General features: G+C 43.3%; 1 protein-coding gene and 1 long non-coding RNA gene across 2 annotated transcripts in view; one reads left to right on the forward strand and one right to left on the reverse strand.

Moving 5' to 3' along the window:
• The window catches only part of LOC118391163 (uncharacterized), a 44,844-nt gene extending 21,381 nt beyond the window's left edge, over positions 1 to 23,463 (reverse strand). The window contains exons 1-2 of the long non-coding RNA XR_004827088.2: positions 23,326 to 23,463; positions 4,265 to 4,352 (exon numbers count right to left, since the gene is read on the reverse strand). This is a non-coding gene — a long non-coding RNA (uncharacterized LOC118391163). The remainder of the gene's footprint in view (positions 1 to 4,264; positions 4,353 to 23,325) is intronic.
• LOC118391161 (autism susceptibility gene 2 protein-like) overlaps positions 1 to 27,054 on the forward strand; it is a 605,501-nt gene that overhangs the window by 124,564 nt on the left and 453,883 nt on the right. The gene's annotated exons all lie outside the window — the stretch shown is intronic.

Here is a 27,054-nt window from a genome sequence, read left to right on the forward strand (position 1 = left end):
TTTTGTCATTAGGCATTATTCTGAGCTAAAATGAACTGACTTGTGATTTGATATGTAGCAAGCTAGCCAGCCAGAGAGGGCTGCTGCAGGATTGTTATTTTAAATGTAAAATGTAGCTAATGTGAGCTAGATATAATCCCAATAGCTATAATTATTAGCTAGCTAGATAATGGCATAGCATAGCTAGATATCTCATTAAGTGCAGGTTCATCTGTGATATGTCAGGTATGTTACCCTTATGATGATAGCTATCTAGATAATTACTTTTGAAAGCTCAGCTTGGTAGTCAGCTTGGTAACTAAATCATTCAGGTCTAGCTGGTTTTGTGACTTTTCTACTTACAGGCATACTGTACATTATCATATTATTTTTTTTATGGACTATCAGATAGGAAATTGTTACATGTTTTCTCAAATGTCAGAGTGAAAAGCCGATTGATAACTACACAATAGCTACACAATTCCCTTCATTCATGATTCCCTTTTTTATGTGCTGAAGGGTCATCGCTACTTGGTGAAGACAAGGACGAAGAGGATGAGATTTAAATGGGGAAGCCGGAGGAAGTGTGACTCGTCATTTTGCCTCTCTTGCATGCTTTTAATTTGTTTGCATTCTGACTCTTTGTGTATTAGGCTATAGGCCTAGTGGAATGTAATATAGCTGTCTAGATATTTTTACAGCCATTTTGAAGTTGAACATACTAGCTATCTGTCGTGTGGATAAGAACAGTTTTTTCCAGAGCAAAGAACTGCAGACTGCCTTGGAAGGCCATGTTTTTTGCTGATGGTTGTGGCAGTAGGTGCAGGTCCCATTGTTCATAGGCTTTGGCTGCCGCTCTGGTGCACCCCCGGAGGATAGGTGGAGACTCCCACCTGAACAGGTCTGACATGTATTCAGGTAGTTTGTGCTGTGTCGCCTTGAAACAGTTCTTAGGGTGTTGTAATAGATCCTGTCTGTTAGTGGTTCGATTCCAGCTTTTTGCATAAAAATCTCTGTGTGTTTCCTCCAGGAATACTCGGTCTTGATACGAGTAGCCCTGTTGATAATATGCTTTAAGATATGTCTTATTGCTCTGATGTAGGGTGGGAAGCCATACTGTGGCAAAGTAGTCCAGATGAGTTGTTATCATGGTGTGGTAGATCGTTCAGGAGGATGTCCTTGGAGATGAAGTCCCTTGCCCTTTCTAAACCGCCAAGCCCAAACAGCCGTTTCCATGTGACCTGGCTGGCATCTTCAGTTCGGTGTAGGGTCCAGCTTCATCCCCAGCTACTTTATGGCGTTTACTCGTTCATAAGTGTTTTGCCCATCTGTTGTTGTGATACGTTTGCCAGTGTGTCTCAGCTTTTGTGGGTTGCCAAACAGCATTGCCTTGGTCTTCTGAGGGTGTAGGGAGATCTTGTTGTCAGCAAACCAAACGTCAGCAAACCAAGCGGATGTCGTTTGACACTGCTTCCTCACGCTCACTGGTGAATATTTGCTGAGTAGTACAGGCCTGTGTCATCTGCATATATATATACAGTATGCAGCATTTCTCCAGCACTGATGGAAGGTAATAGCAATGGCCCAAGCACACTCCCTTGTGATCCTCCATTCACCACAGGTACCTGGGCTGACAGTGTACTCTGCAATTATGATGAGAACCACTTAATTGCAGTGCTGTCAAAGCCTAATTTTGCAAGTTTCCCCAGGAGTGTGTGGTGGTGAACAGAGTCAAAAGCTTTCTTCAGGTCCAAGAAGAGTACTGCTGTGATCTCCTGGCTATTACAAGCCAGCTTGATGTCCTCCACGACCTTTTGAACTGCTGTAGGTGTGCTGTGTATCTTCCTAAAGCCGCTTTAATAGGATGTAAATAGGCTGTTGATTGAGAAATAGTTGGCAACCTGTGTGTACATCAGCCAACTACCAACTTTGGACGGTAGTTGGCCACAACCGATCTATCCCCTGCCTTGTAGATTGGTGTTAGATAAGTTTTTCATTGACATGGTATCTCCCCAGTTGAGATTGGCAGATTGAGGATATGAGTCAGTGGACCCACTATCACTGTGGCAGAGTCCTTTACAAGCCTAGGTGGAATATTGTCTGCCTCTGTGTCTTCCTGCTGCTTCATCTTCAGAAGTTAATTTAGGACGGTTACTTCATCAATTAGCGATAGCTCAAAAACATGCTCTGTTTCTGAAACATATGGAAGTGGGTCTTTTGAGGTAGCCTGTATTTCATTAGCAAGCTTGGATGCACAAGAGGCAAAGTATGCATGAAACTCTTCTGTCATTTCTAGAAGGTCTGATATATCATGTCTAGCACTTCTTTGTACTTGGCATGTTCTTTTGACTTTGCCAGTGAAATAGTTGATTATTTTCCACATTTCACAGTTGTCTGCCTTGGATTTTTGTAGAGCAGCTGAGTAGTACAGTAGTTTTTCCTTTCCTTCCATACTTCAGCAGTTACGTTGTTTCTGAGACATCGGCACTCTTCCCAGTCATTTTCAGCCTTTGTTTTCATCACTTTTAGCCGAGCAGCAGACTCATCAGGGTCTTGATGTTGTCAGTCAAGGAGGTCGAGTGACTTTTTGTTTCACTTTTCTGTGCCGGAGCGGTGAATGAAGGTTTGCGACCTGTTAGAAGATCTCTCTAAAGGCTTACCGGGTCTCATTCACGTTGTTGCGTGTAAGGAATCTGTCCCATTGGGCTAACTTGAGGAATTGTATGAAAGACTGCTTGTTATAGTTTTTGCGAGATCTGTGCTTATGTTAGAGCTTTCCCCTCCTCTAGTCTCTCTTTGCTGCAGGTCATCATGATGTTATGGTCAGATGGACCCCATGCTAATGAACTCCTCAGCTTGTAAAGGTCAGGGTTAGATACATAGATGTTGTCAATGCATGTTTCAGACTGTTTCGTTATGCTACTGGGTTCTCTTATTACTGGCCACAGCTGATAAAGTCCCATAAGATGTCCCACAGATTATTTTTTTGATCTGTGTGCTTCAAGAGGTCAGCGATGAATGTTGTATATAATGTTTTGGTTGTGATAGCGATGTAACTTGCACTTTGTTTTCAGGTTTGAATGAGACAATGTATTCCCCGAACCTTATTCTTTCAAAAAAGTTAATGTTTTATTCATATCATAGTACTTGTGTACAGTATGCCTTTCCTTATAATATGAAAGACTAAATGCCATTTGTAATATGTTTTGGTGCATATATGTGTTTAATATACTATCCAGAGAAGAAAGTGTCTGATCACGGTACATTCATTGAATTCTAGAAAAATACCACTGTTCAGTATTTCTATTCTTATTTCAGATGTTCAATCCTTACAAAATAAGGAAGAGTCAAAGGGCTCCAAGTGTTTCTCTATCTTCAGGAAGTTGTGTAAATGGCAGTTGTTTGGGTAAAAAGCGGTGTTTTTTTCTTGACTAATTACCATTTTTTTGATGTGGTGCTATTATATGTCATATCATCTGGAAAGGCTGTTTCTCAGCTTTCAAAATATGTATCATGTTTTCATATGTGGTTTGACACCAACAAATTATGTTGGCGTCCTGAATTCACTGGTCTCAGTGAACTCAGGAATTCCAAAACACTCCTGCCAGTGATGCAACAATGCAATATGGCGATTTACAGTTAACTTGTGTTCTAAAGCCTAGTGTGTCCATCCCTATTTAAAGCCAGACTCAGTAAGTGTCGTGATTTTGTTTACATTTTTGTTTTGTTGGGCCAATAAAAAATCCAGGCAAGACGTCATAATATGCTGTAGAGTCTAGCGTACCTGAGAGTTGTCAAGCAGCTGCTGGGCCAGCGACCCTTTGATCCATATCAACCAGTAGGCCTATTCTAGTTACAACAAGCATGTAGGCTGCAGTATTATAAATCTAACAATTTACAAGTCGAGTCAACTATCGTAACAGCAGTAACATGCAATTTAATTGGCAATAGCTAGATAACAATATACTGTGGTGCATCAATGCCATTATCTGCTTGACGTCGGTCTTGCAGTGCAAACACTTGTCTGGATAAATTGACCCTCAACAGCTAGTTAGCCCATGTTGAATTATAAAATACATTTGCCATCCAAAGATTGCAATAGAAAACACAACATCCAAGAGGGAAACAATTAGTAAGCTAACAACTCCATCAATGGTTGGAGTTGATGACCTACAATGACCTACACCATCAGTTTGCACATTTAGCCATGTGTGAATCTATCGACAGCTGTTTGGTAGCCACCTAAATTAGCTAACTAGCTAGCTTGCTAACTAGTTTCACTTACCAGTAGCTCTAGATTTCGTGATTATCATTGGCACTGTCCACAGCAATATGATCCTGGCACTAGTCGTGAGGTAGGAATCCCTGTGTTGCTGAATGAAAATCAAAACAAATGCTATTAGTCACGTGCCAAATACAACAGGTAGACCTTACATTGAAATGCTTGCTTACGAGCCCCTAACCAACAGTGCAGTTTTTTTAAATCACCCACAATTCCAGTTTTATTCAGAAAATCAAGCTAGAAACATAAAAGCAACTTTGTTGCCAACCGGTGGGGAGATCATTTAGGATCTCAGCTTAGGATCATTTAGGATCTCAGCTTATGAAGGTCACTGGACTGAGAATGAAGGAATGCAAAAAGTATGTCTCTGTCACTAGAAAACACAGTCAAGGGTGGTACTGGTAACTCTAAAATTCATCTGAAAGGCACCCTGGGAAATATGCAAATAAGGCTTCAAAGAACCCATTTAAAGGTTCTTCAGATAACCTAAAATGGTTCCCCAATGGCATTGCTCTGAAAAACCTTATTTGGTTCCAATTCGAACCAGCAGGGGTGAATGGCAAAGGGTGGCACTGTCAACTGGATAGGATACCCTCTAGTAAAATCCTCCTGCTGAAGACAGGGTCAACAGACATGATGATGACAACGATGATGGCAACAGTGATGATAATTATTACAACAATCTTTTTTTTAAATAACCACACTGTTTCTGACCCTCCCCTCAAGGAGCCAGACAGTCTGTTTTGATTTCAGCCAAGTGAGCATTAGCATATCCCACTCAGCTCCAATAACACTCCAATCTGTCATGCTTCATGACATATGCAAAATTGGAAATATCATTGTCTCAGCCCTCTGTGGCCTCCATTGTCCTTTAAACGGAATGAAGACATTCTCCTCCTCCCAGTTATTCCACAGCAGAAATATTATCTTTTCCCCGCTCCAAAGGCCTGTAATTAGGGGAGGGGATATAGTTTGAAGAGGAGAGCAGAGATAGTTTGAAAAGAAGAGAGGAAAGGACATGAGAGGAGAGCTAGTTTAGAAAGGAATTCAATGAGAGGTGTTTTTTCTTGTTTTGCCTGTTCCGCACCACACAGATTCCAGCCAGGCAATATTTTTCTATATCTGGCTGGCACGGACCCAATGTCCTGAACTTCCAGATATTGTCTGGTCGGGGGTAAAATACAGAAATGCTTGTAACAGCTTCTGACATGTTGCTCTGTGCTGAAATAAAGAGCACAGATAAGGGGGGCATTGTCGGTGGTGAAAATGGATAGGTGCACAGCAGCATTTCTGCAAAAAATGGATAGGTGCACAGCAGCATTTCTGCAAAAAAAATTGATGGGTGCACAGCAGCAAATTTGTTGGTTAAAGTCTATGTACATAGTTTATCGCTACTGCTATTTTTCATTGTGGAACAATCTGTGATCTATAGTGACAGTGCATCTGTGTGCTGTTGTTGTAGTCTGGTAGAGTAGGCTACTGTTCAGTCTGCATAGTGAAAGTTCAATCAGTTGAAACACCATCAGTTGTAGTATATGTAGCTCTTTGTGAGTACTACTTCATCAGAATCACCTTTATTCACCAAGTACACTTACACATACCCACAATTTACTTTAGTGAGATGGTGCTGCCAGCAGTAGACACTTTACAAACGGAATACAGACACAAGTCCTCATAGACATCATACAGAGTATGCAATATCGGTACAGTAAACATAACATACAACTCTGGAGTATAGGCTGATTACAGAGGGAATATACAATTTATAGAGGGGATATATCTATATAAGCATGGGGAGGGAGACTGCCATGGTGAATATATACAGTGTTGTGCAGAGAGGAACATAGTACAAATGCAGTATAGTGCATATTTTTCGCAGTCCGAGCAGGCGGGTTTAGGGTCATGAAAAATTGTGTGGATAAAGGGCGGGTGGGTGGCAGGCGTAAGTGTACAAAACATTAGGAACACCTTCCTAATATTGAGTTGCACCTTTCTTGCTCTCAGAACAGCCTCAGTTCGTCGGGACTTGGACTCTACAAGCTGTCAAGTGTTCCGCAGGGATCCTGGGCCATGTTGACTCCAATGCTTCCCACAGTTGTGTCAAGTTGGCTGGATGTTCTTTAGGTGGTGGACCATTCTTGATACACACAGGAAACTGTTGAGTGTGAAAATCCCAGCAGCATTGCAGTTCTTGACACACTCAAACCGATGTGCCTGGCACCTACTACCATACTCCTTTCAAAGACAGCTAAATCTGAATGGCACACATACACAATCCATGTCTCAATTGTCTCAAGGCTTAAAAATCCTTCTTTAACCTGTCTCATCCCCTTCATCTACACTGATTGAAGTGGATTTAACAGGTGACATCAATAAGGGACCCTAGCTTTCACCTGGATTCACCTGGTCAGTCTATGTCATGAAAGAGCATGATGTTTTTCCTAATGTTTTGTACACTGTATAGGCTACATTGAGGTTTGTATTTCATTATTTTAGGCTACCTGGCATTAGTGCGTAAGCCTAAGCTTTAGAGCCTAACTGTACACGCGCCGGATAGCTTCTGGGAAAGGCAGAAACATGTACGTCACTCCACTGAGGTAAAAGGGGCAATGTCAGAGTTTAATTCAATAAGAAAAAAGCTGTGAAATGGAGAGTAGAAAATAAAGAGAAGCGAAGGTGAGAAAAGTCATGTTTTGGAAAGATTTGGTGAAGAGGTGATAGTGGTGCCAGCTACGTTATGTGTGATGATTGTGAGGCACTATACAAAATTCAACAGTCACAAGACGGGGGACATCAAATAGGCCTATGGCACATCAAGGGAACTGTAGCCTACTGTTTTGCTGGGTTAATTGGAAATTGGACACTGACTGTAGGTCTATAACCTCTCACATAGCCTTAATATTAACTCTTGCGGAATTAAGCATTTCTTGCTGTAAAATGGTACACCAAATGTAGGCAACATTTTGACTCAGGAACAGGATTGGAGAATATTATTTATTTATTTCAACATCTTGAGAGAATGTGAAGTTAGGGCCTCCACAGACAGTATCTATCTTTATCAAATCTAATTGTAGTTGTCACATGCGCCGAATACAACAGGTGTAGTAGACCTTACCATGAAATGAGCCCTTAACCAATAATGCAGTTCAAGAAATAGAGTTAAGAAAATATTTACTAAATAAAGTCATTTTTAAAATAAAAAGTAACAATAAAATAATAGCGAGGCTATATACAGGGGCTAGCGGTACTGAGTCAATGTGCGGGGGTACAGGTTAGTCCAGGTAATTTGTACATGTATGTAGGGGTAAGGTGACTATGCATAGATAATAAACACTGAGTAGCAGCAGTGACAATTTTTTGTGCTTTCCTCTGACACCGCCTAATATATACGGTGCCTTCAGAAAGTATTCAGACCCCTTGACTTTTCCCACATTTTGTTAGGTTACAGCCTAACAAAATTGATTACATTTAATTTTTTCCTCGTCAATCCCCATAATGACGAAGCAAAAACAGGTTTTTAAACATTTTTGTAAATGTATTGAAAGTAAAACCTGAAATATTACATTTACATAAGTATTCAGACCCTTTACTCAGTACTTTGTTGAAGCAGCGATTACAGCCTAAAGTCTTCTTGGGTATGATGCTACAAGCTTGACACACCAGTATTTGGAGAGTTTACTTCTCTGCTGATCCTCTCAAGCTCTGTCAGGTGGATGGGGAGCATTGGTGCACAGCTATTTTCAGGTCTCTCCAGAGATGTTAGATCGGGTACAAGTCCGGGCTCTGGTTGGGCCACTCAAGGATTTGTCCCAAAGCCACTCCTGTGTTGTCTTGGCTGTGTGCTTAGGGTTGTTGTCCTGTTGGAAGGTGAACCTTCACCCCTGACTAGTCTGCCAGTCCCTGCAGCTGAAAATCATCCCCACAGTATGATGCGGCCCTCACCATGCTTCAACGTAGGGATGGTGCCAGGTTTCTTCCAGTTGTGACACTTGGCATTCAGGCTAAAGAGTTAAATCTGGTTTCATCAGACCTGAGAATCTTGTTTATCATGGTCTTATAATCTTTAGGTGCCTTTTGGCAATCTCCAAGTGGGCTGTCATGTGCCTTTTACTGAGAAGTGGCTTCCGTCCAGCCAAGGCCTAATTGGTGGAGTGCTGCAGAGATGGTTGTCCTTCTGGAAGGTTATCCCATCTGCACAGAGGAACTCTAGAGCTCTGTCAGAGTGATTATCGGGTTCTTGGTCACCTCCCTGACCAAGGCCCCTCTCCCCCGATTGCGCAGTTTGGCCAGGCAGTCAGCTCTAGGAAGTGTCTTGGTGGTTCCAAACTTCTTCCATTTAACCTTTTCACACGTACCAACAAATGGGTGTGATCATTCTACAGTAGTCCCTCCAGCGTACACTCAAACCTGTGTGATTAGAACACTTATTTAGAATGTCCAGTTTTGATTTTGATGCAATGTTCAGACATCCACAGAAGTAGCTACAGCATAACACAATCAGCCAAACCGGAAAATGTAGGCTATATTTGTCCAGCGCTAACTGAGGAAAGATAACTCTCAGCTGACAGAAACTACAATGAATTAGCTAATAGCAATTACAATGTATAATTCACGGGTGAGCTCAATCATTGATCGAAATAATTGAGTAAAACATTTTTTAGAAATCGAAAGTAAACGACAATGTGTAGTTTGTGTTTTTTCACGGCAACCAAAGATAATAAGAGGAGACCAGATGAGTTTGGTCTGTTTGCAGTATGCATGTTAAAGGGGGTCGTCTGCCATCGTTCATATCCCATCATTCACTTCCGGAAGTTTTATTTGGATAATGAGTGAACACTCCCTCACCTCATTTTATTATAACATCTTTGGTCTGAAAGAAATGTACATGATCCCAGAATTCGCTCTATGTCAACAAACATGGCTCCACACATAGCTGGAATTAGCTTAGCTCACCATAATCAGTACAACCTTTTAAAAAGTATTTTACACACATAATGTGTCCATTACAATCTATGCAAGAGTTGGAATGCGTGATTTGTGACCAGAACTTGAAAACATGAATAAAACAGTAAATAAATCATTACTACGCAAAACATTTTCTGATAGGGATTTATTGATACAAGTGGTGCGTGCTGGCAGTCAATCACAAAAACTCTGACTCCCACTGAGCCATTCAGTGTTGTTGTTTATGTATGTAGCTAGTGAGATAAGCTGTAGCATTAGCAACGTTTTTCAAAAGGAGACAACTCACAAATGTGGAAATTCTGGAGATTTTGATCAATTCTGACAATGAGTCTGAAAGTCAGGAATAAGATTCTGACATTGAGAGTGACAGTAAGGAGCCTCCCCAACCTTGTAGCCATTGAGAACCCTGATTCTGAGGACCCCTTGTCCCCTGACGAAGTCCCAGCTCCCTTTCAAGATGCTGGTGGTGATGGCGGCAGACCGACAGTGGATGAAGTACAGGAGGTCTGTAGTAGCTAGCCATTTCAACCCTCCTGGCCCTGCTGTTTGCTTTGATGAGTCCCAGTCTGGAGTGCAACGCCCCTTGCCATTTCCAACTGAGGCAGAGTGCTTCAAGCTCTTTCTGACAGAGGAGCTGGTGGGGAGTCCAGGAGTAGAGGAGACCAATCGCTATGCCTTGGAGCTGCATAAGAGAGAGCCAGGAGTGTGGGGGAATCTCACTGAATGGGTGACAACCACAATTAGTGAAATGTATACCTTCCTGGTGACAGTTCTTCTCATGGGGATAGTAAAGAAGAACTCCCTAAGAGAATACTGGAGCACAGATCCTATGTTTGCAACTCTCTTCTTTGCCTCTTTTCTCAAGATCGCTTCCTAGTTCTGCTGCGATGCCTGCATTTCGTCAACAATGCTACTGCCAACCTAAATGACCCGTTACACAAAATAAGAAATGTTCTTACTGGAGGTCGACCGATGATTTTTCAACGCCGATACAGATTATTGGAGGACCAAAAAACTGATACAGATTAATCGTCCGATTTAAAAAAATAAAAAATAATAATAAATGTATTTGTAATAATGACAATTACAACAATACTGAATTAACACTTATTTTAACTTAATATAATACATCAATAAAGTCAATTTAGCCTCAAATAAATAATTAAACATGTACAATTTGATTTAAATAATGCAAAAACAAAAATGTTGGAGAAGAAAGTAATATGTGCCAATATGCAATATGTGCCATGTATGTGCCATGTAAAAATGTGTGCCATGTAAAATATGTGGCATGTAAAAAGCTAACATTTAAGTTCCTTGCTCAGAACATGAGAACATATGAAAGTTATTGGTTCCTTTTAACATGAGACTTCAATAGTGATTATGATTGATTGTTTTTTATAAGATAAGTGTAATGCTAGCTAACAATTTACCTTGGCTTCTACTGCATTCACATAACAGGCAGGCTCCTCGTGGAGTGCAATGGTTAGAGCGTTGGACTAGTTAACTGTGTGGTTGCAAGATTGGATCCCCTGAGCCAACAAGGTGAAAATCTGTCGTTCTGCACCTGAACAAGGCAGTTAACCCACCATTCCTAGGCCGTCATTGAAAATAAGAATGTGTTCTTAACCTGTTTGGGATAGGGGCAGCATTTTCACTTTTGGATGAATAGCGTGCCCAGAGTGAACTGCCTCCTACTCAGTCCCAGATGCTAATATAGGCATATTATTTTTAGTATTACAGGTCGGACGATTCATCGGAATGGCCGATTTAATTAGGGCCAATTTCAAGTTTTCATAACAATAGGAAATCTGTATTTTTGGGCGCCGATTTCCAATTTTTAAAATGTATTTATTTATTTTTTATATACCTTTATTTAACTAGGCATGTCAGTTAAACGGCCCAATGCAAAGTCACTTAATCCCTATGAGCCCGATGGCCGGTTGATGAGGACCACAGCATGGGGGAAGAAACTTTTCAGTTGGTGGGCTGTTTTGGTCATGATTGATCTACTGTAAACCGCCTTCCAGAGTGGTGCTTTTGAAACATGGAGTTTCTGGGTTGGGCTGGGTCGACAATGATCTTACCTGCACGGTTCCTGGTCCTGGAGGCGTGCAGGTCCTTGATGTTGGGCAGGTGACAGCCGATGACCTTCTCCGTAGATCAGACAATGCGCTGCAGTTTGCTCTGGCAGTGGGCAGACAAACACCCAAATCAGACAGTGATAGAAGAGGGGAGGATGGACTCAATGATGGACGTGTTGAGTTCCATCTTGTTGTGACTGCACCAGGCCACCAAGCGATCAACCTCTCCATGGTACTTGGGCTCATTGCTGTCGGAGATGAGACCGACCAGGGTGTTGTCATCAGAAAACTTGAGTAGGGGAGAGATTAGTCAGGATGAGGGAGGGTGGGGAGGTAGATAGGATGGGGGGCAGGGTGGCAGGCGTCCTTATGGCTGAAGGTGTTGTTAGCTGAGGGGCAAGATGGCTGAGGAGACTTGATGGCTGAGGGCACTTTGTGAATTAAAACGACTGTAGAACTAAGGTTGTAAAATGTGTTTGGCATTGGCACATAGTTGACACTGGTTTTGATTGAAAGGATTACATTTGATGACTTGCAATCCTGCGAGAATCCATCTTTTCTGAGCTCATTCAGTCGATGGTGGTTGGTATGGGATGGCCTAGTGGTTAGAGCGTTGGGCCAGTAACCGAAAGGTTGCTAGATCGAATCCCCGAGCTGACAAGGTAAAAATCTGTCACTCTGCCCCTGAACAAGGCAGTTAACCCACTGTTCCTAGGCTGTCATTGAAAATAATAATTTGTTCTTTACTGACTTGCATAGTTAAATAAAGGTTAAATAAAAATGTAAAATAAAAATGAGTGGAAGCAGAAATAGTTTGCTCGCTTACAGCATATGCATGGACTGCAGGTAGGTGTGTATGAGAGTGAGAGAGGGTGGTGGGGTATAAGATAGATGAAGGCATCTGGAGGCAGAGGGGGTGGAGGAGGCCGGGAACGTGAAGTGTAGCTTGTTATGGTGTGGTGGTGTTTGAGTCATGGCCTGTGGTGTGGTGAACAGAAGCATGCTGAGAGGCCCATCTGCTCTGGAAACGAGAGATGTGGAGGAGGAGGAGACTGGGGCCTGAGCTGTCCCTCTGCCTGCCTGCCTCTGGAGGCGTGTGGGGGGGGTGACAGCTATACACCCTGGAACAAGCTGGGTAGCCATTTTATTAGCTGTTCAGGAGTCTTATGGCTTGGGGGTAGAAGCTGTTTAGAAGCCTCTTGGACCTAGACTTGGCACTCCGGTACCACTTGCCGTGCGGTAGCAGAGAGAACAGTCTATAACTAGGGTGGCTGGAGCCTTTGACAATTTTTAGGGCCTTCCTCTGACACCGCTTGGTATAGAGGTCCTGGATGGCAGGAAGCTTGGCACCGGTGATGTACTGGGCTATACGCACTACCCTCTGTAGTGCCCTGTGGTCGGAGGCTGAGCAGTTGCAATACCAGGCAGTGATGCAACCCGTCAGGATGTTCTCGATGGTGTAGAACCTGAGCATGCACCCCTGAGGGGCCCCCCTGTTGAGGATCAGTGTGGCGGATGTGTTGTTACCCACCGTTACCACCTGGGGGGTGGCCCGTCAGGATGTCCAGGATCCAGTTGCATAGCGAAATGTTTAGTCCCAGGGTCTTTAGCTCAGTGATGAGCTTTGAGGGTACTATGGTGTTGAACGCTGAGCTGTAGTCAATGAACAGCATTCTCACATAGGTGTTCCTTTTGTCCAGGTGGGAAAGGGCAGTGTGGAGTGCAATAGAGATTGCATCATTTGTGGATCTGTTGGTGTGGTATGCAAATTGGAGTGGGTCTAGGGTTTCTGTGATAATGGTGTTGATGTGAGCCATGCCCAGCAGTAGTCTATATGGTGCTCAGCCAGTGGGGGAACAGGCAGTATTGTTCTACAGCTAGCAGCAGACCACCCCTCTCTCCAGCCTTTAGTCATTCTGAAATAGGATTTCTACCAGCTTAGCAAGGTTTTATGGGTCATTTCTGCACTAGTCTGTGCACACAGTGCAGTATGCAAACTTTCTCTCTGTTTCTCTTACACACACACACACACACACACACACACACACACACACACACACACACACACACACACACACACACACACACACACACACACACACACACACACACACACACACACACACACACACACACACACACACACACACACACACACACACTCCTGTCATTCTGCCATCACTTACTATCTTCCACAAGTACACACAGTCTTTCACTCAGCCCTCACTGAGCTGTAGTAGATGTCATTCTCTATCTGGGTGAGTGATGCAGCCTTTTCTATCCCTCTTCATCTGGGGGGTTAGGGCTGACATGACGGGCTTATGACAGCTCAGCACATATTGGTTTTAAGAGAATGAGATGCTAGAACCGTTTCCCAGGTGGAATACTTACTTCTGTGGACGTATTGGCGTAAAGCACTGTATAATAGATTGCACTGTAAGTGTTTCTTAATCTGCTGTGCAAAATGTAATATTATGTTCAATTTCAACTTGGCAGGGTCAGTCACCCTTATTCACTAAGCCAACAAGTAATTCAAAGAAAAGCAATTTCCTGATTGTCTGATAAGATGGCAAATCTGTTCCGGTTATGGGCATGATAATTGTTGCTGTCACAGTTATGATTTGCAGACGGTGATCCAATCATAGGGCTTGTTATTCCACTTGTGTCATTATCATGCCCGACAAACAGCAACAATTGGAAATTGGAAAAAGTCCCACGCAGCTGTGGTTTCCCCTCACTCACTGTCATTTTGCCAGCTCCACATATTGATGTTTACAGAGACAGAAAGAGCAGTGTATGACATATAGCTAGTAGCTACTGTACACAAAATGAAACAGATGAGAGGGATGTCATTACCAAGCATTTAGAGCCTTAGCTGTGTTGACAGGCCTGTCGGAATGCTTTTTCAAAACATCAAGACAGGCTATATAGTAGCGTTACACACGGTAGCTGAAAACATTATCCACTACACTGTTAGGCCACTGTTAGGGCGGCAGGTAGCCAAGTGGTACACAGTTAGGGAAGTAACCAAAAGGTCGCTGTGTTGAATACTCGAGCTCAAAAGGGGGAAAATCTGTCAATGTGCCCTTGAGCAAGGCACTTAACCCTAATTGGCTCCAGGGGCACCGAACTACTATGGCTGTAAAAAAAAAATGTTTTCTTTACTCTTATGCAGTGGTGGAAAAAGTATCAGCAAACACGTTTCGGCACTCGATGGTCCCGTTCTGTGAGCTTGTGTGGCCTACCACTTCGCGGCTGAACCTTGTTGCTCCTAGATGTTTTCACTTCCCAATAGTAGCACTTACAGTTGACCGGGGCAGCCTGAGCAGGGCAGAAATTTGACGAACTGACTTGTTGGTATGGTGGCATCCTATGATGGTGCCACATTAAATGTCACTGTAAGGCCATTCTACTGCTAATGTTTGTCTATGGAGATTACATGGCTATATGCTCGATTGTATACATCTGTCCACTAATTTGAAGTGGGGGCCCACATACTATTGTGTATATATTGCATATGTCTATACATTTCAGACTTGATTTTCACTTATTAAAAATGTTTAACCCCTACAAAAATGTCAGTTAATTATAATCTACAAAATCATTCACATTTCCTGGTGCTGCAGGATTATTTTCTTGCTGTAGCAAACTGGCTCAAATTAAGATCCTTCATCTGTAGCAGCAGTTGTAGCCTGTCTTGCTAAAAACCTCTGAAGCTGCTTGACAAGTCTAGGCCATCGTGTTTTTGCAAATGGCTGTTTTAATTTCTCTCTCTCCCTCATCCTCTCCCTCGCTGAGAAACCTTTGCTTTGAAGTGTCAGTTAGTTTTTCTAGGGGGAGGGGGATCGGCTCGCTCCCAGTGGCATGAATGTTAATGTGACTCATTTTCCACTTTCGAGTCCCTCCGGCTGTCAACAGCGTTAGTAGCGGTGGCGGGAGCTATACCGAACAGCGGAGCTCATTAGCCGCAGGGGCCGTTGGGCCGAGTGGCCGTGGAGACAGGCAGCTCGGGCGCTCTCTCTCTCACACACACACACACACACACACACACACACACACACACACACACACACACACACACACACACACACACACACACACACACACACACACACACACACACACACACACACACACACACACACACACACACACACACACACCAATGCCTCCCTGTCTGTCACTCCTCCTTCCTTCAACAAACCCTTCTGAGTCGATTTGCTTAAATTAAGTAGCAACACTTAAACCACAGTGTCGGCCACTTATGCCTTGGCACCGCTTAGCTGTCAGTCATCTCCAGCAGCAGTTACAGGTGTTTAAGAAGCTTTTATCAGGCCTGTCCACAACATGTCACTTCAAGTACAAGATTGTAGTATACTCTCAAATCAAGTGGACAGTGTTGTTTCATATCCTGCTGGCTGGGGGGGAAGGATACTTTTTTTTTTTGTGTGTGTCATAGTTTTACAGGGTTTTATCCTCAGGGTGAATTTACTTTGTGTGGTTTTGAGGTAATAGTCCACACCCACACACATCCAAACACACCTCACGTCTCCTCTAGCTGTCCGTCAAGCTTTTTCCACTTCCTAAAAGAGGCCTATACTTTCTGTAAAAGTTTCCAGTTGTGAAAAGAAGACAAATGAACGTTTTTTTTTTTTCACGAGCACTATGTAAGAGGAGGCCCAGTCCTGCACACACGTACACACACCAACACTGGCCAGGCTGTCTAGGCTTTGATAACTTATCTGCCTCTCACAGTCCTCTCCTTTTACCCTCCCTCTCCACTGCTTTCCGCTCCTTGCTTCCTTCCACAGATGGGGTGAGGAGAAGAGAGCCATCTCTTTCTGGGCTAAGGAAGCCGGTTCCCTTGCGTCATTATTTGGTTATTAAGTGTTAATGTGGAAATCCCAGGCATGTATCGGCCAGAGCTCGAGCTTGTAATGCAGCCATCATCCAGCAGCACACACACAGGCACGCACACAGACAGACACACATGCACGCACACAGACACACACACACATGCACGCACACAGACAGACACACATGCACGCACACAGACACACACACACATGCACGCACACAGACAGACACACACACACACACACAGACACACACACATGCACGCACACAGACACACACACACATGCACGCACACAGACAGACACACAGACACACACACAGACACACACACATGCACGCACACAGACACACACACACATGCACGCACACAGACAGACACACACATGCACGCACACAGACAGACACACAGACACACACACATGCACGCACACAGACAGACACACACACTGGTAAGTGCCAGGTTTCCTGCCAAACTAATAGGCTTTAATAAGACGTATAATTGCCCCCCCTCCCTTTCTGTGATGCAGCCATCCGAGCAGAGAGCCCATAAATATCCATTATGCGTGTTTTGGGACCTGGCTGGGCCAAGATACTCTGTAGATAAACCAGGTAGGAGGAGGAGGAGGATTGGGTCAGGGTTTGGTAAGTTAGGGGCCGGGGAAGATATAGCACATTGTAGTGTATGTTAAGCCTCCACCCCATCCCCCTTCTTTTCCTTCCTTCCCCCCCCATCCTCTTCCTCCTGCTCTCCCTTTTCCCCCTCAAACCCAGAGGTCATGTAGCAGGTGTAGAGGAAATTCCAGCTACGAAGGGCCCATTGACCTAACATTTCAAGGGTCCCTCGCTCTAATCCGGTTTAGGATGAGATAGCAAGGCAGGCAGGGACGCTCTTTGCCAGTGTCTCTCCCCTCTTTCCCTCTCAGTCCCTCCCGCTCTCCCTCCCTCCCCATGCAGCACAATGAGGCCTGTAAGCCCCTGGAGCTCAGAGATTTGTTGGTGGAGTCTGGCTCCTTTCTGGCCATAAATTGCTCCATCTCTACAGATCAGGCCAAGGCTGAGTGGCGACAGCACCTCAGCTCTTTTTCACAGCCTGGGCTAAATCTAAAGCACACTAGCTACATAGTTTAAACAGTGTTTAAAATAACACAAGGGGATGAATCGGTTGGGGCCCCTAGGAGAAAGTAATCCTTAACCCGCAGCCAGTGTGATTTATGGATGGAGTGGCCCTGTTCTCAAGGAGCGATGCGAGCCACTCTTTAACTCCTCCTTATAGAAAAATGTCTGTCTATGTGTCTGTCTGGCTGGCGTGCTGAGCACAGCTCTGCAGGCCTGTTCCTGATCTGCTCCAGCTGTGGAGAGGGAGGGGTTAAGCTCAGGCTCTGCTCTGTTCCATAGAAATGTATCTTGAAAAAGAATGGAAAGTTGTCAACCTTCACTGCCTCTCAACATAAACAGTGCATCATGCTGCTTCCTATGGATCTAAACCCATATGTTTAATAGAATACAGCCAGAAATATTATAAAATGGTAATGACGTGCAGTGCGTGGGGGAAGTGGAACATCTGCCTGAGCCAATAGGCATCCAAGAATGTAGACTAATCATAAACTTCCTGGTTTCATGTGATCATAGTAGAGCCAGTTTAAACATGGCAAAGGAGCTAGTGTTTCTAGAATAAATATTTTCTTAAAACTTGCAGAAGAAGAACTTGGGGGAGAAAAAACATTTAATCTTATTTGGCTCACAACCAAATGATATCGCTGGAAATGTAATGAAGACTTTATGAATAAAAAGTAAGCCAACAACAAAGCCGGCTAGTAACTGTTACTTCGGTGCTTTTCCTTTCCATTTAAAACTCCTTCAGTTCCTCATAGCCTTGAGCGTGCTGCTTGAGCACGCTGCTTTAACACACTGCTTGAGTTCGTTCTTTTCTGGATTGGACTCCCCTTAGTGCCTTACAGTACCTGCCCATCTTGAGCAGTTCTATCACAATCATCATACTGATCTTCTCTTTTGGAGAAGCTGGCTCGTTGCAGATACTGTAGAATAAGATCATCAGACTGACAGTGAATGACACTTCCCTGCGGCTATGTGTTAGAACGGCCCGATGACAGCAGTTTACTAACTTTTATTTACCGAGCCCAGTCTCTCTACGCCCAGCCCCCAGCTCTATTCTGTTCAGTGTTGAGCCAGATTAGCCTGCCAGACATTCGGCTCCGTGCACAGCCCAACACAGCAACAGCACGCAGCACAGCTCAGTACACAGCACAAGCCCAGACCACATCCAGCCAACAACTCAGCCTCTGCCAACGCACAGCCGCTGCCGTCCAAGAAGCGAACAGAGAGGTCTACGATACAGAGAAAGAACGTGAGAGGCACTACAGCCTAGTGGTTAGAGCATTGGGCCAGTAACCGAAAGGTTGCTGGATGGAATCCCCAAGAGGACAAGGTAAAAATCTGTCATTTTGCCCCTGAGCAACCAGTTCCACTGTTCCCTGGGCGCCGATGATGTGGACATCGATTAAGGCAGCCCCCCGCATCTCTCTGATTCAGAGGGGTTGGGTTAAATGTGGAAGACACATTTCAGTTGAGTGCATTCAGTTGTACAAGTGACTAGGTATCCCCTTTCCCCTACTATGTTTGTGTGCATGTGTGCATGCTTGCGTGTGTGCATCTGGGGAGAATAAGTGCTAATGAATTATCTGGCCAATGTAAGGGAGAGAAGAGAAATGTTCTGAATCTGATTTCTGCTGTGTTGAGCAGTTCCTAGAGAGCCTTTGCCACAGCTTTTCATCATCAGATACCCACATCCGCTTTTCCCTGACAGATAGAGACCCTGGATAATAGTCAATATCCCCGCCACTCTTCCGTTCCGGTTCTGCTTTGCTAACGTTATTGTCGACACACACTCCTTTTCCTCCCCATAGCAATCTAGAAATGTCAGTGATTTGTCTCTCATTTCCCATTATCATATCCCACTCCGATAGTGATGGGAAATAGCTGCAGACAGTGGCATTAAATGGAGTGTAATAATTGCGAGAGGGGAATGCGACTTGTGTTAAGGAAGATAAGGCCTCTCATCTCATGTCATCATGACTGCTGTATCACTGCTACGTGCTATCTCATGGCTAATTGACTGTAATGTAATCCTGAGTTACCATATCAGTCCACAGCAGATCATGTCACTATGAATAATAATACCATGGCAACGTTTCATGTCAAGATAAAATGCTTTTAGACTGTCATGATTTGGATTAAGTGGGGGTTGGGGTACTGTAGTGTAGCATACAATACCAGTCAAAAGTTTGGACACAAAAGCCAGGGTTTTTCTGTATTTTTACTATTTTCTACATTGTAGAATAATAGTGAAGACATCAAAACTATGAAAAACACATGGAATCATGTAGTAACCCAAAAAAAATTTAAACAAATAAAAACATTTTATATTTGAGATGCTTCGAAGTAGCCACCATTTGCCTTGATGACAGCTTTGCGCACACTTGGCATTCTCTCAACCAGCTTCATGAGGTTGTCACCTGGAATGCATTTCAATTAACAGGTGTGCCTGGTTAAAAGTTAATTTGTGGAATTTGGTTCCTTCTTAATGCGTTTGGGCCAATCAGTTGGTATACAGGGGTGGTAAACAGAAGATAGCCCTATTTGGTAAAATACCAAGTCCATATTATGGCAATAACAGCTCAAATAAGCAAAGCAAAATGACAGTCCATCATTGCTTTAAGGCATGAAGGTTAGTCAATCTGGAAAATTTCAAGAACTTTGAACGTTTCTTCAAGTGCAGTCGCAAAAACCATCAAGCACTATGATGAAACTGGCTCTCCTGAGGACTGCCACAGGAAAGGAAGACCCAGAGTTATTAGTTATAAGTTCATTAGAGTTAACTGCACCTCAGATTGCAGCCCAAATAAGTACTTCACAGATAGAGTTCAAGTAACAGACACATCTCAACATCAACTGTTCAGAAGAGACTGCGTTAATCAGGCCTTCATGGTCGAATTGCTGCAAAGAAACCACTACTAAAGGACACCAATGAGAAGAAGAGACATGCTTGGGCCAAGAAACATGAGCAATGGACATTAGACTGTTGGAAATCTGTCCTTTGGTCTGATGAGACCAAATTTGAGATTTTTGATTCCAGCCGCCGTGTCTTTGTGAGATGCAGAGTAGGTGAACGGATGATCTCCGCATGTGTGATTCACACAGTGAAGCATGGAGGAGGAGGTGTGAATTCAAGGCATACTAAACCAGCATGGCTACCACAGCATTCTGCAGCGATACGCCATACCATCTGGATTGCGCTTAGTGGGACTATCATTTGTTTTTCAAAAGGACAATGAACCAACACACCTCCAGGCTGTGTATGGGCTATTTTACCAAGAAGGAGAGTAATGAAATGCTGCGTCAGATGACCTGGCCTCTACAATCACCCGACCTCAACCCAATTGAGATGGTTTGGGATGTGTTGAACCGCAGAATCAAATCAAATTGTATTTGTCACATGCGCTAAATACAACAGGTGTAGAATTTACTGTCAAATTCTTTGGAAAAGCAGCCAACAAGTGCTCAGCATATGTGGGAACTCCTTCAAGACTGTTGTAAAAACATTCCAGATGAAGCTGGTGTAGAGAATGCCAAGAGTGTGCAAGGCTGTCATCAAGGTAAAGGGTGGCTACTTTGAAGAATCTAAAATAATAAATATATTTAGATTTGTTTAACACTTTTTTGGTTAGGACATGATTCCATGTGTTATTTCATAGGTTTGATGTCTTCACTATTATTCTACAATGTAGAAAATAATCAAAATAAATAAAACCCCTTGAGTGAGTATGTGTGTTCAAACTTTAGGCTGGTACTGTATATGTCAATTGTTTATTCAATGTTACTATGAAGGATTATAATTCACATTCTTTGCCATAGACTGGGGATCCACAGAGTACTTTTGTGTTGTGTTGTGTTGTAGATTCAGGATGTTAATGTGTCGATTTGTGCGGTGCTGTTTCTGTCTGTTTCTGTTTGTCACTGTCCATTGTGACCAGATTAGGTCTAATCTGTTCAAGCGGGATTTGCCAAGTGCTGTTAGGTGCTTTTTACTCTACTCCAGCGTGTCATGTCATCTCCAGCAACACCGTTTAAATCCCACTCATACACACCCACTTCGCTTAGAGACAAACAGAGCCTGAGAGAAGACAAACAAACACCTGTGGAAATAAAAACCTTCCAGACTTACAAATGCTTCAGGCAAAATAGGCTGCTGTATTCTTTGAAATGCCCCTTCTTTGCATATATGGTGCACAGAGAAAGCATTTTGCTTGTCATAGAGTTCGAATTCAAGGGAACTTTGGGAAGCCCTTTTCAATCCAAGCTGTCATAGTAAAGGATGTATGGCCTGGTATGAGCTAGACTATAAACCTGCTGTCTTATTTTATGTCCTGACTGTGCAGTATGTCACTGTTTACCTAGTATGACCTATGATGCATAGAAAAGGAATCTATTTCATCCATCTTTATGCTTGCTGTGATGTAAACCTCCTGTCTTACTGCGTGTCCTGACTGTCCTGGTGTGATTCAGAGTGATTCTCTCCCTCCCCCCATCCTAACACCAGCCAGGTACCTTGTCACTGGAGATGTGAGCACAGGAATTTATGTGGCAGTTGACCAGACAGATGGACAGAGCCTAGCAGCAGTACCAAACATGTCTTTGTACAGTACAAAATACTGAGGACAGAGAATGTGTTGTTTTATTATGTAGGAATGCAATAGTGTATTGTACTGTAGACTCAACAGATGGTACAGTGGTTAAATGCAGCAAGAGCTGATGAGTCAGATTGCGGCATAGAGTTCCTCTGTTCTCTGATCTCCCTTTGTTTGACCAATCCTTTTGGAAACTACTGCTTCTACAAGCTAGAAACTACAAGCTATAAACTACAAGCTACAAACTTGAACATTGCTCCTAAAATGCCAACAATAAAAGCAGACCAAAATAAAATGGATAAACGGCTGCAAAGAAACACACAAAGACACAGCCAAGCTGATGATCTACCTGAGATCTCTCAACTACCAGAGCAATCCAGCACACCTGGCGGCTACACCTCCAACCTAGACCTAGCCAAATGTTTTGAGACAACTCTTGAAAAATATTTTCAAGTGGCTGAGGAAAAATCAACGGCACAATTTGGTAGCCTGGAGAACAAGCTGGAGAGTATGAAGGGAATGCTAGTTCAGCATACCGCGGCCATCCAGGGCCTGTGCTCTTGCGGCGCAAAAACTAAAGGCGGCGGTAAACAAGTCAGTGTGACAAAATCGAGAAATTTGACGCAAAATTATCCATGCTTGAGGGCATAAATAAATGGTATCATTTACACGTGATCAAACTGAGAGAAGATGAAAACAACAACGCTCTGGCTTACACGACTGCTAACCTTCTGAGAATGTTGCCATCCCTAGCTGAAGTCATTATTATCTGTCGGGGGATTGTTTGAGCCTTCTTGGGTGCGTGACATCACTCCGAGCCCTTGCCAAACACAAAACATGGCGGACAATTTCTCTCACCTCGGATCTGAAACCAGTAGTAACCACCAACTTCATTGACAGTTATCTTAAAATAAAGAGACATACCTAACATTCCCGCACCCCAATAACATTGTCGAAGAGGGCTTGCTATCTAGCCCGGGTTTGAGACACCGCATACGTTTTCTTATAAACCAGATTAGCTCCTCAGCTAGCAACACTGGCTAGTAACGTTAACAGAGACTGCAGTCTAGGGAGCTCATGGACACATATTCATCATAGGCTTCAGAAGCCAGATGGATATGATTCCACCATGGGCAACAACAACTGGCTAAGCCAGTGTTTTAAGCCAAAAGTGTTTAACTCATAGCTAGTTTATCCAGTGACCACAGCATTTAGAAGGATAAGCTACTGACTGAAATGTAGCTAGCTAGCATGCTGGTCATGCAGTAGACAACAAACAGTTAGTTAATCGTGGATGACAAACGACGACACTAGCTAGAGTTTGGAGCTCATGGGCACACAGGTTACAATAGCCAACTGGTTAGACATGATAACACTCCATGGGCAACAATAACTGGCGACTAGTTTGTTTTCAGATAAATATGTTTAACTCATAGTTAGTTTATCCACTTACCTCCGCATTTGGGAAGACAGCTAAATTACTACAATGTAGCCACTACTAGTAGCCACTACTAGCCACCTAATTAAGTCATTTGGTGCTTGCTGCTCATGCTGGTGAGCAAGCTACCGACGGCTCTGCAGCACATCTGTGTGACGTCACACACCAAGGAAGTCTCAACCAATCACCCAACGTAATTCATGAATATTAATGACTTTGTCTCAATGGGGAGGGCATGGATGTTAACAACACCCGCTTGACAAGCACTACTGTCCAGCAACGGCGTGGGAAGTAGCTACCTAGTACCCAATATCAGGGTGACAGCCACAGTAAGCACACACATACAATACATGAAGCTCTTAGCTTATTCCAACATATTTAATTTAGTTTATGACTGTGATGGATTTAAAGAGCCTATGATGAATTATAGGCATTTCAAGGTGGACCCAAAGGATTCGATCTTTGTTGGATGAGGTTTAAGGGGACACTTTTAAGGTGACCCCCAATTAACACAAAGCTTTGGTAGTAATAGGCTACTTTTCTTTCTTTCTTTTAACAAAGCTATTGAAACCATGTCATATTATAGGTCTTAATGTATCATCATGCCTATTATAATAAATGTTTCCCTTCTGAGAGTTCTTCTTCTTCATGACAACGATTACATATTTTGGGGTAGGGGGTTGTAGGATGGGTAGTTTCATTCACACCTTATTTTCGTGGTGGACTAGGCCTATACTGATGCTACTCCTCAAATGTGATAGTCCTGCGTTGATGCTACTCCTCACCTTTGATAGTCCTGCGTTGATGCTACTCCTCACCTTTGATAGTCCTGTGTTGATGCTACTCCTCACCTTTGATAGTCCTGTGTTGATGATACTCCTCACCTTTGATAGTCCTGTGTTGATGATACTCCTCACCTTTGATAGTCCTGCGTTGATGATACTCCTCACCTTTGATAGTCCTGTGTTGATGCTACTCCACACCTTTAATAGTCCTGCGTTGATGCTACTCCTCACCTTTGATAGTCCTGCGTTTATGATACTCCTCACCTTTGATAGTCCTGCGTTGATGCTACTCCGCACCTTTGATAGTCCTGCGTTGATGCTACTCCTCACCTTTGATAGTCCTGCGTTGATGCTACTCCTCACCTTTAATAGTCCTGCGTTGATGCTACTCCTCACCTTTGATAGTCCTGTGTTGATGCTACTCCTCACCTTTGATAGTCCTGCGTTGATGCTACTCCTCACCTTTTATATTCCTGCGTTGATGCTACTCCTCACCTTTGATAGTCCTGCGTTTATGATACTCCTCACCTTTGATAGTCCTGTGTTGATGCTACTCCTCACCTTTGATAGTCCTGCGTTGATGCTACTCCTCACCTTTGATAGTCCTGCGTTTATGATACTCCTCACCTTTGATAGTCCTGCGTTGATGCTACTCCTCACCTTTGATAGTCCTGCGTTTATGATACTCCTCACCTTTGATAGTTCTGCGATGATGATACTCCTCACCTTTGATAGTTCTGCGTTGATGCTACTCCTCACCTTTGATAGTTCTGCGTTGATGCTACTCCTCACCTTTGATAGTCCTGTGTTGATGATACTCCTCACCTTTGATAGTCCTGCGTTGATGCTACTCCTCACCTTTGATAGTCCTGCGTTTATGATACTCCTCACCTTTGATAGTCCTGCATTGATGCTACTCCTCTCCTTTGATAGTCCTGCATTGATGATACTCCTCACCTTTGATAGTCCTGCGTTGATGATACTCCTCACCTTTGATAGTCCTGCGTTGATGATACTCCTCACCTTTGATAGTCCTGCGTTGATGCTACTCCTCACCTTTGATAGTCCTGCGTTGATGATACTCCTCACCTTTGATAGTCCTGCGTTGATGCTACTCCTCACCTTTGATAGTCCTGCGTTGGTCCTACTCCTCACCTTTGATAGTCCTGCGTTGATGATACTCCTCACCTTTGATAGTCCTGCGTTGATGCTACTCCTCTCCTTTGATAGTCCTGCGTTGATGATACTCCTCACCTTTGATAGTCCTGCATTGATGATACTCCTCACCTTTGATAGTCCTGCGTTGGTGCTACTCCTCACCTTTGATAGTCCTGCGTTGATGATACTCCTCACCTTTGATAGTCCTGCGTTTATGATACTCCTCACCTTTGATAGTCCTGCGTTTATGATACTCCTCACCTTTGATAGTCCTGCGTTGATGCTACTCCTCACCTTTGATAGTCCTGCGTTGATGATACTCCTCACCTTTGATAGTCCTGCGTTTATGATACTCCTCACCTTTGATAGTCCTGCGTTTATGATACTGTCATGGAAGTCCTGCATTGATGCTACTTCACCTTTGATAGTCCTGCGTTGATGATACTCCTCACCTTTGATAGTCCTGGAGTTTGATACTCCTCACCTTTGAAGTCCTGCGTTTATGAAAATAGTCCTGTTGATGCTATTCACCTTTGATAGTCCTGCGTTGATGATACTCCTCACCTTTGATAGTCCTGCGTTTATGATACTGATAGTCCTGAGATGATACTACCTTTGATAGTCCTGCATTGAATTAAAGTCCTGCGTTGATAACCCTCACCTTTGATAGTCCTGCGTTTATATACAAAAAGTCCTGAGGGATGCTAGTTACCTTGATAGTCCTGCGTTGATGATACTCCTCACCATAGTCCTTTCAGTGCACCATAGTCCTCAGATGATACTCCTCACCTTTGATAGTCAAAGATTCTGTCATGGAATGCGTAGGGCTTACATTCAAAATTGTTGAATGAAAAGAAAATAACAATGGTCTCGGTCTATGCACCAAACCTTTTTGACATGACATTTTATGAGGAACTAACCACGTTAATGCTTGACTTGTCTGACATCAGCCTAATCATAGGTGGCAACTTTAATGCTGTCTGGTTTAACTGAAGGAAGATAACAGTGACTCAGCTCTGAGAAAATAGGCTAATGATTGTGCTGTCATCGATTTCTGGTGTACTGCAAATCCATCTGCCAGAGAATTGACCTTTTTCTCATCATGGCATAGAACATTTTCCTGTATAGATTATATTTTTCCTTCCAAGCATCTAATTGGGAAGTCAACTGACATTGATCTATTTTCTATGGGACCGTCAGATCACTGAGCAGTTATTTGTAAAATGTTGCTCACTGGTGGCAAAACTCGAGATCCCCGTTGGAGCTTCAATTTAACCCTACTGCAGAATGAATCATTCATAAAAGAAATGGAAGAGCAATTAAATGAATTTATAAGTATTAAACTATCTGTGAAGGATCCTTGCCTGTTGTGGGATGCTGTAAAAGGCTTTATAAGAGATACAAGCATTGCATACACATCTAATCTGAACAAAACACGATATTATACAATATCCAGGAATTACAAAGCAAAATAGCGGTCCTTGAACAGAATATGCCCTCGAACACCACATCCTCTTTAATTCTACAGCGAGAGCTACTGACAAAGAACTCAACGAGTTACTCAGACACCGATCAGATTTCCTTATACATGGAACAATTTCGACTTACAATTACCCCCGCTGTTCCTGCTGTTACTGCCACACCCTTTTGTCAATGTATCCAGTCTATTGTGTTTAGTAAATGGATCTAACATTTTTTGGGGTAGAAAAACAATATTGTGTGGTCATCCTCACAAGTTAAGCCAGTCCTCCATGAAAAGCAATAAAGTTGGTTTGAGCAACCTAATGCTTCAACCCAACTC

The sequence above is a fragment of the Oncorhynchus keta genome, chromosome 12 (assembly GCF_023373465.1).
Source record: "Oncorhynchus keta strain PuntledgeMale-10-30-2019 chromosome 12, Oket_V2, whole genome shotgun sequence".
Classification (NCBI taxonomy): domain Eukaryota; kingdom Metazoa; phylum Chordata; class Actinopteri; order Salmoniformes; family Salmonidae; genus Oncorhynchus; species Oncorhynchus keta.